The sequence below is a fragment of the Rhinatrema bivittatum genome, chromosome 5 (assembly GCF_901001135.1).
Source record: "Rhinatrema bivittatum chromosome 5, aRhiBiv1.1, whole genome shotgun sequence".
Taxonomy (NCBI): domain Eukaryota; kingdom Metazoa; phylum Chordata; class Amphibia; order Gymnophiona; family Rhinatrematidae; genus Rhinatrema; species Rhinatrema bivittatum.
Window position 1 is genome coordinate 219,066,452 of NC_042619.1, and position 14,216 is coordinate 219,080,667.

The following is a 14,216-nucleotide window of genomic DNA, read 5'->3' on the forward strand; positions in this document are numbered from 1 at the left end:
GTCGCACCATGGCTCAATACAGAGGTAATATGATATTCTCCGCTATATTCTCCATTCCTTTTTGGATCATTTCTAACATTTTGTTTGCTTTTTTGATCGCTGCTGTGCACTGTACCAAGGATTTAACATATGGTCCACAAGGACTCCACGGTCCTTTTCCTGAGTAGTGACTCCCAATACAAGAGCTAGCATCGTTAACCTGTAGTTTGGATTATTTTTCCATATGAGCACCACAGTCTCAGTCTCACAGTTTCAATCTCACAAGGTCCTTCTGCAGTTTCTCACAAGCCATGGCCTTTTTAACACCGACCCAACTTCACTACCCTACTAGGACCTACCTAAAAAAAAAAAAGAACACTACGACCTTCTCCATCACCTCGAGACCCAGCTAACGCCACAACCTGGATTCCAACCACCAGCTTCTTGATCAAATTGCCTCACCATCCAAAAAGACTGTGAAATCTTCACTACAAAGAACCTCACACATTTCAAGTCCCACCAAACTTGCACCTCCTCTCCAGACACAAATCCTCACCATTAACTCGCCCCTTATACCCCCGCCTTCCCACAAACATCATAACGAACGTTAGCCGATAGTTCCCCCTTTCTCTACCTTCCACCCCTCCCTGATCCCCCCGTTATAATATCTCACCCCCCGAATAACCACATTCAGTACTCAAAATGAACTCCACTTCAACAAACCAACTAAAAGAATGCCAACGGCACCTTATAAAGATCCTCCTCACTGAGCCATTCAAAAGCTTGTTCTGCCTAACCTTCTTTCTCATAAATGCGTAAGCTCTCACAAAGAAATTCTTTCTTATATCAGACATCCTCAAAGATCAAAACCCAGACTTCATCGAAGTGATAGAAACATGGTTCAAAGATACCGATCACGTACTAACAAACCAAATACCCAACAACACTTACGATCTATTCTCAATACCAAGGAAATCACGAAAAGGAGGTGGTTTATTGCTAATCATAAAAAAACACTTCAACATAAAACAAATCTCCCACTCTCTCCCCCAACAATTCGAGCTAGCACTATTCGAATCCAACAATCTCCAGATCTATCTAATTTACTGCCCCCCCCCAAACCTGCTGGACAAGACATATCACTCATTGAATTCTTCATTTCAAATATCAACAACAAAAAACCAACAATCATCCTAGGAGACTTTAACCTCCACACAGACATCTCCCCACTTTCCCAATAATGCCAAACACTGATGGACATCCTTACCACCCTCCAATTCACTCAACTCGTTAACAACCCAACACACAAAGCTGGACACACCTTAGACTTGATTTTCACAAATAACAACTTCTTTTCAAACTCAACTATATCCTACTCCCAAGTCCCATGGTCAGACCACTTTCTCCTTCAATGTATGACCCAAACTGATGTCATCAAAAAGAATGAAACCAACAAAACACTCTCATTCAGGTACAGATCTCCTTTCTCACCCGACCTACTCCAACACAAGCTGGAAAAACAACTGTCAAACATAGATCTCTCCAATATAAATAATGCCACCCAATCATGGCATCAAATCACCACTGAAACAGCAACACCATAAACCCGGAAAGAACCAAAATAATCAAATCAAAAAGACAAAACAGCAACCCCTGGTTCAATTCACAACTAAAGGAGACAAAAGCCACCCTAAGACGAAAAGAAAAAGATTGGCAAAAAAAACAAATGTCCACTAACCATGGAAAGATACCGTACCCACCTTGCCCTCTGTAAAAGCTTGATAAACAAATCAAAGAAAGAATACTACAGCAAAAAAATCTCTAATTCCTCAAACAACCCGAAATCCCTATTCAACTTAGTAAACAACCTAATTGCAGTGAATAACAACAACTCCAGCCCCAACAAAAACCTAAGCCAAGATCTCACAATGTTCTTCAAAAACAAAATCAGCAAAATATCTGAAAAAATAACTAAGACCACAAGCAACGACTCTCAACTGATTCGCAAAGACATCACACCCTGGACCAATTTTGAACCTATATCAATCACTGAAACGGAGAAGCTAATCAAGTCATTAAACCCAGCCCGTCACGATCTTGACACCATACCAACACATTCGCTCAAAGAAATCTCCCAAACTATCTCCCCAACCATCACAGCTATTATAAACAAATCACTCGAAGAAGGAGAACTACCAGACAAACTAAAAATCGCCACCATAAAACCCATCCTAAAAAAAAAGAACCTCGACCCCAGTGACCTAAGCAACTACCGCCCTATATCAAACCTCTCGTTCCTTGCCAAGCTTACCGAAAAGGCCGCTCTCAAACAACTGAATAGGGATGTGAATCGTTTTTGAACGATTAAAATTATCGTCAGATAATTTTAAAATTGTCCAAAATCATTAGAGTGCAGATACAAAACAAATGCCCCCGATTTATCGTCAGGGGCATTTGTATTGTATCATTAAATAGGGCGCGAGAAAACCGGCACACCAAAAAAACCCTAAAACCCACCCCGAACCTTTAAAAGAAATCCCCACCCTCCCGAACCCCCCCAAAATGTTTTAAATTACCTGCGGTCCAGTGGGGGGGTCCCGATGCGATCTCCCTCTCTCTCTCTGGCCACGGCTGCGTTGAGACGCCCGTATGACATAGTGAGGGCAAAGGTAGCGCCGGCGCCATTTTGAAGATTGGCAATACGGCCCGCGTGCAGGAGGTCGCTCCCAGAGCCCCGCTGGACTTTTGGCAAGTCTTGTGGGGGTCAGGAGGCCCCCCCCCCCTGGCCAAAAGTCCCTGGGGGTCCAGCGGGGGTCCGGGGGCGATCTCCAGCAGGCGTGATGTCGGGAGCCAGGAAACAAAATGGCGCCGGCGCTACCTGTGCCCTGTCACATGATAAGGGCAAAGGGCCACCGGCGCCATTTCTCAACGCAGCCGTGGCCAGAGAAAGATAGGGAGATCGCGTCGGGAACCCCCAATGGACCCCAGGTAATTTAAAACATTTTGGGGGGGGTTCGGGAGGGTGGGGGATTTCTTTTAAAGGTTCGGGGTGGGTTTTAGGGTTTTTTTTTGGTGTGCCGGTTTTCCCGCCCTCCCCCGATTTACAATTTTTAACGATTTTTTTAAAACAAAAAAACCCGACGATAAGATTTCCCTCCCCCCCCCCCCGAGCCAAAATCCATCGTTAAGACGATCGATCACACGATTCACACCTCTACAACTGAACGATTATCTCGACACAAACAAAATCTTATACCCCACCCAACATGGCTTAAAAAAAAATCACAGTACCGAAACATTACTCATTAACCTAACAACATCATCCTAAGAGGATTCGACAACAGACAACCATACATCCTCATCCTTCTCGATCTATCGGCTGCCTTCGACACAGTCGAACACAATAGTCTAATCCACAGTCTAATCTGAAATTGGTCTAACAGGGAAAACCCTAGACTGGTTCACATCTTTCCTCCAAACAGAACATACAAGGTAAATTTCAACAACCACACCTCCGAAGCCATCCCACTTGAAAATGGAGTCCCACAAGGCTCCTCGCTATCAGCAATCCTTTTCAACATTTACCTATTACCTCTTTGCCAACTTCTCTCCAGTCTCAGCGTCACTTACTTCCTGTACGCCGATGACATACAGCTCCTCATCCCAGTCACAAACAAAATTGAGAATGCGCTACAACTCGCAGCTACAACTATTAACAAAATTAAAATCCTATTAAACCAACTGAAACTATGCATCAACACAGACAAAACTGAATGTATGCTGATTGAAAGAATCAACACAGGAGATCACCAGAACCACTCCATTATCATGGACAACAACCCCATCAAACTAAAAGAAAATGTTAAAGATCTGGGAATATGGATTGACCCACAGCTCAACCTTAAAAAGCACATCTCCTTGAAAATAAGAGAAGGTTTCCACAAGCTATCAATTCTCAAGCACCTCAAACCTTTACTAAACCAATCAGACTTCAGAACCATCCTATAATCCTTGATTTTCTCAAGCATCGACTACTGCAACTCGCTCATGATAGGACTCCCCAAATCAACCCTGCACCCTCTACAAATACTACAAAATGCCACAACGCGAATCCTCACAGGTCACAAAAGATCAGACCACATCTCCCCTGTCTTAAAAGAGCTACACTGGCTCCCGATAGAACAAAGAATTGAATACAAAACTCTAGCAATCATACACAACTCAACGCACCACTATGAATACGACTGCATCAACACCCTAATCAAAACACACCACTCTCAATGCAACACCAGATCAACAAACAAAGCTTGTCTAGAGATCCCATCAGTAACCACAGCCAAACTCACCACAACCAGGAAAAGAGCATTCTCAATAGCTCGTCCACATCTATGGAACTCCCTACCAACCCACCTAAGAACCGAAAGAAATACCATATCTTTCAAGAAATTGCTCAAAACGTGGTTCTTCAAACAAGCCTACAAAGATGGGATAGGCTAAACTAACCATTGCTCAGCACTCACTCCCTTACCTATCACCACAGCCCCCCCACCTCTGAACAAGCTCCCCAATGTCCCCCTTCTATTTACCCTACAATTCCAACTTATGCCCTCTCTCCAGCAATGCGACTCAAGCCTCCACCTTTACCTTGCTAGAGTAACTGTTTCTCCCTCATAATATCAGTTTTTTTCCCTTTGTTAATCCGACGTTTCTGTTAGGATTGTTAACTCTTGTTACAGCTGTCCTCTGATTCTAATGTTCACTGTTAATACAACCCTCTCATGATTTTTATGTATAATGTTCTGATTTTTATGTATAACGTTGTTCAAATGTAAACCGGAGTGAAGGCCAACACGAATACTTTGGTATATAAAAATAAATAAATAAATAAATAAATAAACTAACTATAGGTATAGCTCTTAAACCTGCTAATCTTTTTTAGGAAATGTTATTTCTTATATTGTGCTCTGTGTTAAATTCTTGGATCTCCTAATTTCCTTATAACAGGTGTATTACTACAATATAAAGTACGGGTAAAACATTTTTTTTCTTTCCCTTATACTTTTAAGGTATACTCATTTGAAAATCAGTTGTTGTATTGTTAAAATGCATAAATAAAAAATGTAAAAACAAAAAAATGGGTTTACGCACATGGCTGGGCCCTGCGCGTGTGCATGCATTTTACAAAGGTCCTGGCCATGCCCGTAACCCCCGTTATGCACAGAAGTACCGGGCCAAGTAAAAGGGGCAGGGCGGGGGAGTGGTTTGGATGGGGAGGAGCGGGGAAAGCTGGGACAGCGCCATTAAACGCTATCCCAGGAAGCGCATGCCGGCAGCTGGCCAGTGCACAGAGTTTACTTCTGCTCTTGAGGAGCAGGAAGTATAGAAATAAAACAATTGGGGTACCTAGGTAGGGGTTAGGACTCGGGGTGGAGAGGGAAAAAGGGAGAAAGGTTAGGTAGAGGGTTAGGGAGGTTCCCTCCCAGTCCTCTCTATAATTGGAGGACTGACAAGGAACTGGGAAAAAAGCAGATTGTGTCACTGCACATAATTGGAAAATTCCCTCCCCCCCCCCCGCCCCCCACACTTGCAAGTCTCGGGCCGCCCGCACATGCGTGCATGGATGTTAAAATCCAGCTTGCATGTGTGCGCGGACATCGTATTTTATAACATGCGCATGCCATGCCTTTCTATATGTTCTGTGATTTTGATCTTTAGAACACTTTCCACTATTTTTCCTGGCACTGAAGTCAGGCTTACTGGTCTGTAGTTTCCCGGATCGCTCCTGGAACCCTTTTTAAATATTGGGGTTACATTAGCCACCCTCCAGTCTTCAGGTACAATGGATGATTTTAATGATAGGTTACAAATTTTTACTAATAGTTCTGAAATTTCACTTTTTAGTTCCTTCAGAATCCTGGGGTGTATACCATCCGGTCCAGGTGATTTACTACTCTTCAGTTTGTCAATCAGGCCTACCACATCTTCTAGGTTCACCGTGATTTGGTTTGGTCCATCTGAATCCTTACCCATGAAATCCTTCAATGGAACGGGTACCTCCCCAACATCCTCTTCAGAAACACCAAAGCAAAGAAATCATTTAATCTTTCCACAATGGCCTTATCTTTTCCTGCCTGTTTCACTAATAGGGCCCCCACAGAAGGGGTAAGTTGGGGCCAGAGTGGTCCATGGCCCTGGCATCTTTTCAAGGAGGGGCAGGAACAGGTTTGAAAGGACCTATGGCGGCTCAGTTTCAGGGGTTTTTTTTTGTTTGTTTTGGATTTTTAAAAATTTTTATTTCATTTCAGCAAATTACCCAAACCGAAATAAACATTAAATGAATTGAAACCTGAATTTTCCCCCCAAAAATGAAAAAACCAAAAAAAAAAAAACAAAATGAAATTATGGGGGCTGCACACCTCTACTCTTCATCACCCCAGGAAGTGTTGTATCCTTCTTATACTTCATCCAGACTTCTCTTCTAAGCAATAGTACAGGATTTCCCTGGTATCCCAAGCTCTCACCCCTCTGAGGTCTCCTCACTTCAAGGTCTTCTACCAACTATGGGATCCCATGTCACTCTTCTACCTTGAGGACCCAGGATGGGTCCTCTGATTGTTTCCTCGTAAGGAGAAACACCTCTCCTACCTTGGGCCTCTCACCTTGAGGGGAAAAGCCCCCGCAAAGTTCTCTCCATAAGGAGAGGCATCCCGGGCACCCCATACTTCTGATGTGTTCCTCCCAACTCCTTCCCCTAACTTTGACCACAGCATTATATATTCTGCAAACACTCCCTCTAGAGGATCTTTTTCCCCAACCTTTTAAAGAAAACACGTCATTAAAAACCCAGTGATATATCCCTCCAGAATCTTCCCATGAATTAACATACGTCATATTCTTTGGTTATGTTCTTTACCATCTAGAATTTGATCAATGTCATTATCTACACATGATTTTCTTTCAAATACCCAAAAGAGAAATCTAAGGGCTCACCCAAAAATAATCTCTCCCTGGGTAAGACACTAATGATGTAAGACCCATTTTGGAGGACCATTACATGTGCATCCAGATTCGACATATGGAGGACAATTTTCAAAGTTAATTTAATAAGTAAATGTAATTGTCCTGTCTGAAATTTGCTGTGCTTAAAAATATGATTCCACAACATACTACTTCTACTTAACATTTCTATAGCACTACACGATGTACACATCGCTGTGCAAACACTAGGGATGTGCATTCGGATTGACCGCATATGGAAAACGCAACTCAAATTTTTTTTTTTACTTAAAAAAAAGATGGGGCGTATACGAGCAGATTTCCGACATAAATGAACATAGATATGTCGGATACGGCGAATCGCCATGCGCGCGCTTTCTCGCCGCCATTACCTGCGACTCGAGCTCGGAGCCCCGGATTACCTGAAAATGGCGGCGCCCCTGCGGTAACCATGCCAACCTGTCTGACCCTGTCCTGTGAGTTTCAGTGACTCACAGGAAAGGGTGGGACAGGTCGGCATGGATACCGGAACGCAGCGAATCTGCGTTCACCTTTTCAGAGAAGCACTGAATGCAGCGAATCGCGCTGTCATTCCGTGCTTCTCTGAGGATTTCCTGACGAGCCAGCAGCACTATAAAAGCAGCAGCAGCACGAGGACTGACGGACATTTTCAGCGAGTCAGTGGGGAGGTGGGATCGGGATCGTGCAGGGTGGGCTTAGGCAGGCTGAGGCAGAGAAGATAGCAGAACCCGATTTGATAGACAACACAGAACAGAACCAGATTTGATAGACAACACAGAACAGATTCTTTGTTAGGGAAAAAAAAAAAGAACATTCTTATTGAGTGAGTCTGTACATTTTATCCTGGGCAGTGCCAGGCAGGGCTGGCAGTACTCTGCCTCATATTTGCTATTTTTAAACAGACTTAAAAGCATTCTCCTTGAGTGGTTCAGTGCTGGCTGGGCAGCAGTTCCAGGGCTGGGAGTACTCTGCCTCATATCTACTTTAGTTCTATGTGCACTGCAGTGCACACAGACAGACACATTCCGTGCATTGCCAGGCAGACAGTGAGGCAGTGGGCATTGTAAACAGAGTGAACATTGCCCTTCAGCAAGTCTGTTACATTTGCTATTTTTAAACAGACTTAAAAGCATTCTCCTTGAGTGGTTCAGTGCTGGGTGGGCACTGGGCAGCAGTTCCAAGGCTGGGAATACCCTGCCTCATATATACTTTAGTTCTATGTGCACTGCAGTGCACACAGACAGACACATTCCGTGCATTGCCAGGCAGACAGTGAGGCAGTGGGCATTGTAAACAGAGTGAACATTGCCCTTCAGCGAGTCTGTTACATTTGCTATTTTTAAACAGACTTAAAAGCATTCTCCTTGAGTGGTTCAGTGCTGGGTGGGCACTGGGCAGCAGTTCCAGGGCTGGGAATACCCTGCCTCATATATACTTTAGTTCTATGTGCACTGCAGTGCACACAGACAGACACATTCCGTGCATTGCCAGGCAGGCAGTGAGGCAGTGGGCATTGTAAACAGAGTGAACATTGCCCTTCAGCGAGTCTGTTACATTTGCTATTTTTAAACAGACTTAAAAGCATTCTCCTTGAGTGGTTCAGTGCTGGCTGGGCAGCAGTTCCAGGGCTGGGAGTACTCTGCCTCATATCTACTGAAAAGGAAGCTTGTTCTCTGTGCACTCACTGCACACACACAGACACATTCCGTGCATTGCCAGGCAGGCAGTGAGGCAGTGGGCATTGTAAACAGAGTGAACACATTCTCCTTCAGTGGTTCAGTGCTGGGTGGGCAGCAGTTCCAGTGCTGGGAGTACCCTGCCTCATATCTACTTTAGTTCTATGTGCACTGCAGTGCACACAGACAGACACATTCCGTGCATTGCCAGGCAGGCAGTGAGGCAGTGGGCATTGTAAACAGAGTGAACATTGCCCTTCAGCGAGTCTGTTACATTTGCTATTTTTAAACAGACTTAAAAGCATTCTCCTTGAGTGGTTCAGTGCTGGGTGGGCAGTGCCAGGGCTGGCACTGGCAGTACTCTGCCTCATATCTACTGAAAAGGAAGCTTGTTCTCTGTGCACTCACTGCACACACACAGACACATTCCGTGCATTGCCAGGCAGGCAGTGAGGCAGTGGGCATTGTAAACAGAGTGAACATTGCCCTTCAGCGAGTCTGTTACATTTGCTATTTTTAAACAGACTTAAAAGCATTCTCCTTGAGTGGTTCAGTGCTGGGTGGGCAGCAGTTCCAGGGCTGGGAGTACCCTGCCTCATATCTACTGAAAAGGAAGCTTGTTCTCTGTGCACTCACTGCACACACACAGACAGACACATTCCGTGCATTGCCAGGCAGGCAGTGAGGCAGTGGGCATTGTAAACAGAGTGAACATTGCCCTTCAGCGAGTCTGTTACATTTGCTATTTTTAAACAGACTTAAAAGCATTCTCCTTGAGTGGTTCAGTGCTGGGTGGGCAGCAGTTCCAGGGCTGGGAGTACCCTGCCTCATATCTACTGAAAAGGAAGCTTGTTCTCTGTGCACTCACTGCACACACACAGACAGACACATTCCGTGCATTGCCAGGCAGGCAGTGAGGCAGTGGGCATTGTAAACAGAGTGAACATTGCCCTTCAGCGAGTCTGTTACATTTGCTATTTTTAAACAGACTTAAAAGCATTCTCCTTGAGTGGTTCAGTGCTGGGTGGGCAGCAGTTCCAGGGCTGGGAGTACCCTGCCTCATATCTACTGAAAAGGAAGCTTGTTCTCTGTGCACTCACTGCACACACACAGACAGACACATTCCGTGCATTGCCAGGCAGGCAGTGAGGCAGTGGGCATTGTAAACAGAGTGAACATTGCCCTTCAGCGAGTCTGTTACATTTGCTATTTTTAAACAGACTTAAAAGCATTGTCCTTGAGTGGTTCAGTGCTGGGTGGGCAGCAGTTCCAGGGCTGGGAGTTCCCCTGCCTCATATCTACTGAAAAGGAAGCTTGTTCTCTGTGCACTCACTGCACACACACAGACAGACACATTCCGTGCATTGCCAGGCAGGCAGTGAGGCAGTGGGCATTGTAAACAGAGTGAAGATTGGCCTTCAGCGAGTCTGTTCAATCTGCTATTTTTAAACAGACTTAACCGCATTGTCCTTGAGTGGTTCAGTGCTGGGTGGGCAGCAGTTCCAGGGCTGGGAGTACCCTGCCTCATATCTACTGAAAAGGAAGCTTGTTCTCTGTGCACTCACTGCACACACACAGACAGACACATTCCGTGCATTGCCAGGCAGGCAGTGAGGCAGTGGGCATTGTAAACAGAGTGAAGATTGGCCTTCAGCGAGTCTGTTCAATCTGCTATTTTTAAACAGACTTAACCGCATTGTCCTTGAGTGGTTCAGTGCTGGGTGGGCAGCAGTTCCAGGGCTGGGAGTACCCTGCCTCATATCTACTGAAAAGGAAGCTTGTTCTCTGTGCACTCACTGCACACACACAGACAGACACATTCCGTGCATTGCCAGGCAGGCAGTGAGGCAGTGGGCATTGTAAACAGAGTGAACATTGCCCTTCAGCGAGTCTGTTACATTTGCTATTTTTAAACAGACTTAACCGCATTGTCCTTGAGTGGTTCAGTGCTGGGTGGGCAGCAGTTCCAGGGCTGGGAGTACCCTGCCTCATATCTACTGAAAAGGAAGCTTGTTCTCTGTGCACTCACTGCCCACACACAGACAGACACATTCCGTGCATTGCCAGGCAGGCAGTGAGGCAGTGGGCATTGTAAACAGAGTGAACATTGCCCTTCAGCGAGTCTGTTACATTTGCTATTTTTAAACAGACTTAACCGCATTGTCCTTGAGTGGTTCAGTGCTGGGTGGGCAGCAGTTCCAGGGCTGGGAGTACCCTGCCTCATATCTACTGAAAAGGAAGCTTGTTCTCTGTGCACTCACTGCACACACACAGACAGACACATTCCGTGCATTGCCAGGCAGGCAGTGAGGCAGTGGGCATTGTAAACAGAGTGAAGATTGGCCTTCAGCGAGTCTGTTCAATCTGCTATTTTTAAACAGACTTAACCGCATTGTCCTTGAGTGGTTCAGTGCTGGGTGGGCAGCAGTTCCAGGGCTGGGAGTACCCTGCCTCATATCTACTGAAAAGGAAGCTTGTTCTCTGTGCACTCACTGCACACACACAGACAGACACATTCCGTGCATTGCCAGGCAGGCAGTGAGGCAGTGGGCATTGTAAACAGAGTGAAGATTGGCCTTCAGCGAGTCTGTTCAATCTGCTATTTTTAAACAGACTTAACCGCATTGTCCTTGAGTGGTTCAGTGCTGGGTGGGCAGCAGTTCCAGGGCTGGGAGTACCCTGCCTCATATCTACTGAAAAGGAAGCTTGTTCTCTGTGCACTCACTGCACACACACAGACAGACACATTCCGTGCATTGCCAGGCAGGCAGTGAGGCAGTGGGCATTGTAAACAGAGTGAAGATTGGCCTTCAGCGAGTCTGTTCAATCTGCTATTTTTAAACAGACTTAACCGCATTGTCCTTGACTTGGTCCGTTCATTTTGTTATTTTAAACAGACTGAGCATTCTTCTTGAGTGGGTCTGTTAATTTAGTTATTTTAAACTGACCGAACATTATTATTGTGGGACAGTGGGCAGTGTTACCACTAGTACTCATTGACATTAAATCCATAATGTCAGGGAAAGGGAGATGCAAGCGACTTAGTGGGAATGGCAGCGGAGGCACCGCAAAAGACACCAGCGCAACACCACCAGTACAGGTAAAAAGGCAACTGTCGCAATCAAACGTCTTTGTAGGGGATGGCAGTTCCATGGCAAAAAAAAAGAAATCAGACCATGAAACTTTGCAATCGCCAGCACCTGTTTCTGGCACTGTAGTTTTGGAGGAGAGTGAAGAGGAGGCAGAGTCTAGCCAGACAAAAGTTACACACCCAAGAGCAGCCAGGGGACAGAAGTGTCCTGCAAAACTTTGCGGTGACAAGGTAGCGCTGGCACTGTTAGCTTCTGATTCAGAAGAAGAATCTTCTTGGATGGGATTCTCATCAGAAACGGAAGATGTTATACCTGAGCAATCTTCGGTAGAATTGTCAGTTAGTCCTGTTTTAGCCTCCACCTCCAGAAATCTGCGGCAGGGGAGACATTCCACTGATATCGAGGAGGAGGAAGAGCTGTCAGAAGGGAGACAGAGGGTGACTGTTGCCCCCGCTGGCATTGCTTCGCCGGGTGCAGTGGGTGCACCACCCACACCCAGTAGTACCTCAACTCCAGTGCCACCATCCACCCCCAGGGCGGGAAAGAGAGGAGGATCACAAAAGAAATCTGCGATCTGGGCACATTTTAAAGTGACAGAAGACCCGCGTTATGCTCGGTGTAATTACTGTGCCAGGGATATTAGCAGAGGCAAGCAACTGGGACATCTGTCAAATTTTGGCATGGAGTATCATGTTAAGAGGCAACACCCAACAAGATTACTGCCATCTGGGGATGGTAGCATTTTCCGTCAGGGGACCCCTTCCCCTTCCAACCAGGGTGCAGTGGTAGGAAAGCAGCAGAGTCAGCCCACGCCCTCATACCCTTCTAGCAGTCAGGCGGCAGGCCAGAAACCCACTGACATGTGGGAGAAGCGACAATGCACCATGGAGGAAATGGGGTGGAGTGCGGTAACGCTATCCCGGGGTAGGAGGCAGGCAGCCACAAAAGTAGTAACCAGGAGCATTGGGGAAATGATTGCCCTTGATGACCAGCCCCTGCAGTTAGTTGAGAATGTGGGTTTCAAACGTTTCTTGAAGGTCGTACTTCCAAATTACAAAGTCCCCTCCAGAACCACATTTAGTAGAAAGGTCATCCCCAGCCTGTACAAGCACTGTGTCAGTCGCGTGCAAGCACTGCTAGGTAAGGCAGACGGAAGAGTGCATTTCACCTGCGATATCTGGACCGCCATGAATGCTGCACACTCTTACCTCTCTCTGACAGCACACTGGTGGGACATGGCAGAGGCAGGGGCAGCCAGCAGCTCTATTACTGAACAAGCATCAGGGTGGAGGTGGGCTTTACTGAACACCCACCTGACGGACCATGCCCATACCGCTGCCAATATTCTAGCATGCATCAGAAAGATGCTGGCGAGCTGGAAAGTACACCAGCGAGACAGTAAAACGCGGGCAGGCTTTTTTGTCACAGACAACGGTGCAAACATGGTTAAGGCAATAAGCGATGGGCGGTTTAAGAACATCCGATGTTTTGCACACACTCTGCATCTGGTAGTGAAGTCAGGTTTGGGCTTGGAGTCCAAGGACAAGGAGACTGAATACCTGCGTAGGTTAATACAGAAGTGCAGGAACATAGCAGCACACTTCCACAGAAGTGTCAGGGCGGGGCAGGTTCTCCGAGAAAATCAGACTGCTTTGGATATGCCCGAGAAGCGTCTCATTCAAGACGTTCCCACCCGGTGGAATTCCACCTTTATGATGCTGGAGAGGTTATTGGAGCTGCAGACACCCCTTCATGAACTTTCTGGTACAATAGACATAGGTGTACAGAATCCCCTAGGGCATCACGATTGGTTAGTCATGAGTCAGCTGGTAAAAATCCTGCAGCCCTTCAAGGACGTCACGGAGGAGCTGAGTTCCAGAAGTTCCACCTTGGCTGACATCATCCCTATAGTGAAATTCCTGGATGACCATTTGGAAGGCATTAAACGGCAAGAGGGAATGACTGCTGAGGTGCTGCAGTGTGTGGACGTTTTGCAGCAGCAGGTGAAAGACAGATTAAGGCCTTTAACAGAGGACAGCACATACATGCTCGCCTCTGTCTGTGATCCCCGTGTGAAAGGTAAAATCGCCCTACAGACCAATTGTCTGTCATTTGTGAAGGAGCTGTTGTTAGCACAGGTCCGTGAACAGGAGCACCATAGGCGGAGACAGATTAGGCTTGAAGCACAGGTGGAAACATCAGGCACGTCACAGAGTTGTGCTGCTGCTATCCCTGGCAGGAGAAGGACTGTGTCAGTGACAGATACTATTACTAGTGCCTCTACCTCAACGTCAGAACGCCCAAGGCATGTTGGCCATAAAGATACATCAGTAGTGCAACAGGCGAGAGAGAAAGTAACTGGATTGAGTGACTCTCAGCCCTCCCAAGCACAGGAGGAGACAGCAGCAGAGCTGTCAGTGAAACGGTATCTCTCAGAGCCGATAGAGAATAC

At 46.3% G+C, this 14,216-nt stretch overlaps 1 protein-coding gene across 2 annotated transcripts in view; it reads right to left on the minus strand.

The window, feature by feature from the left end:
* Positions 1–14,216, minus strand: part of ACE2 (angiotensin I converting enzyme 2) — a 77,948-nt gene that overhangs the window by 45,571 nt on the left and 18,161 nt on the right. The gene's annotated exons all lie outside the window — the stretch shown is intronic.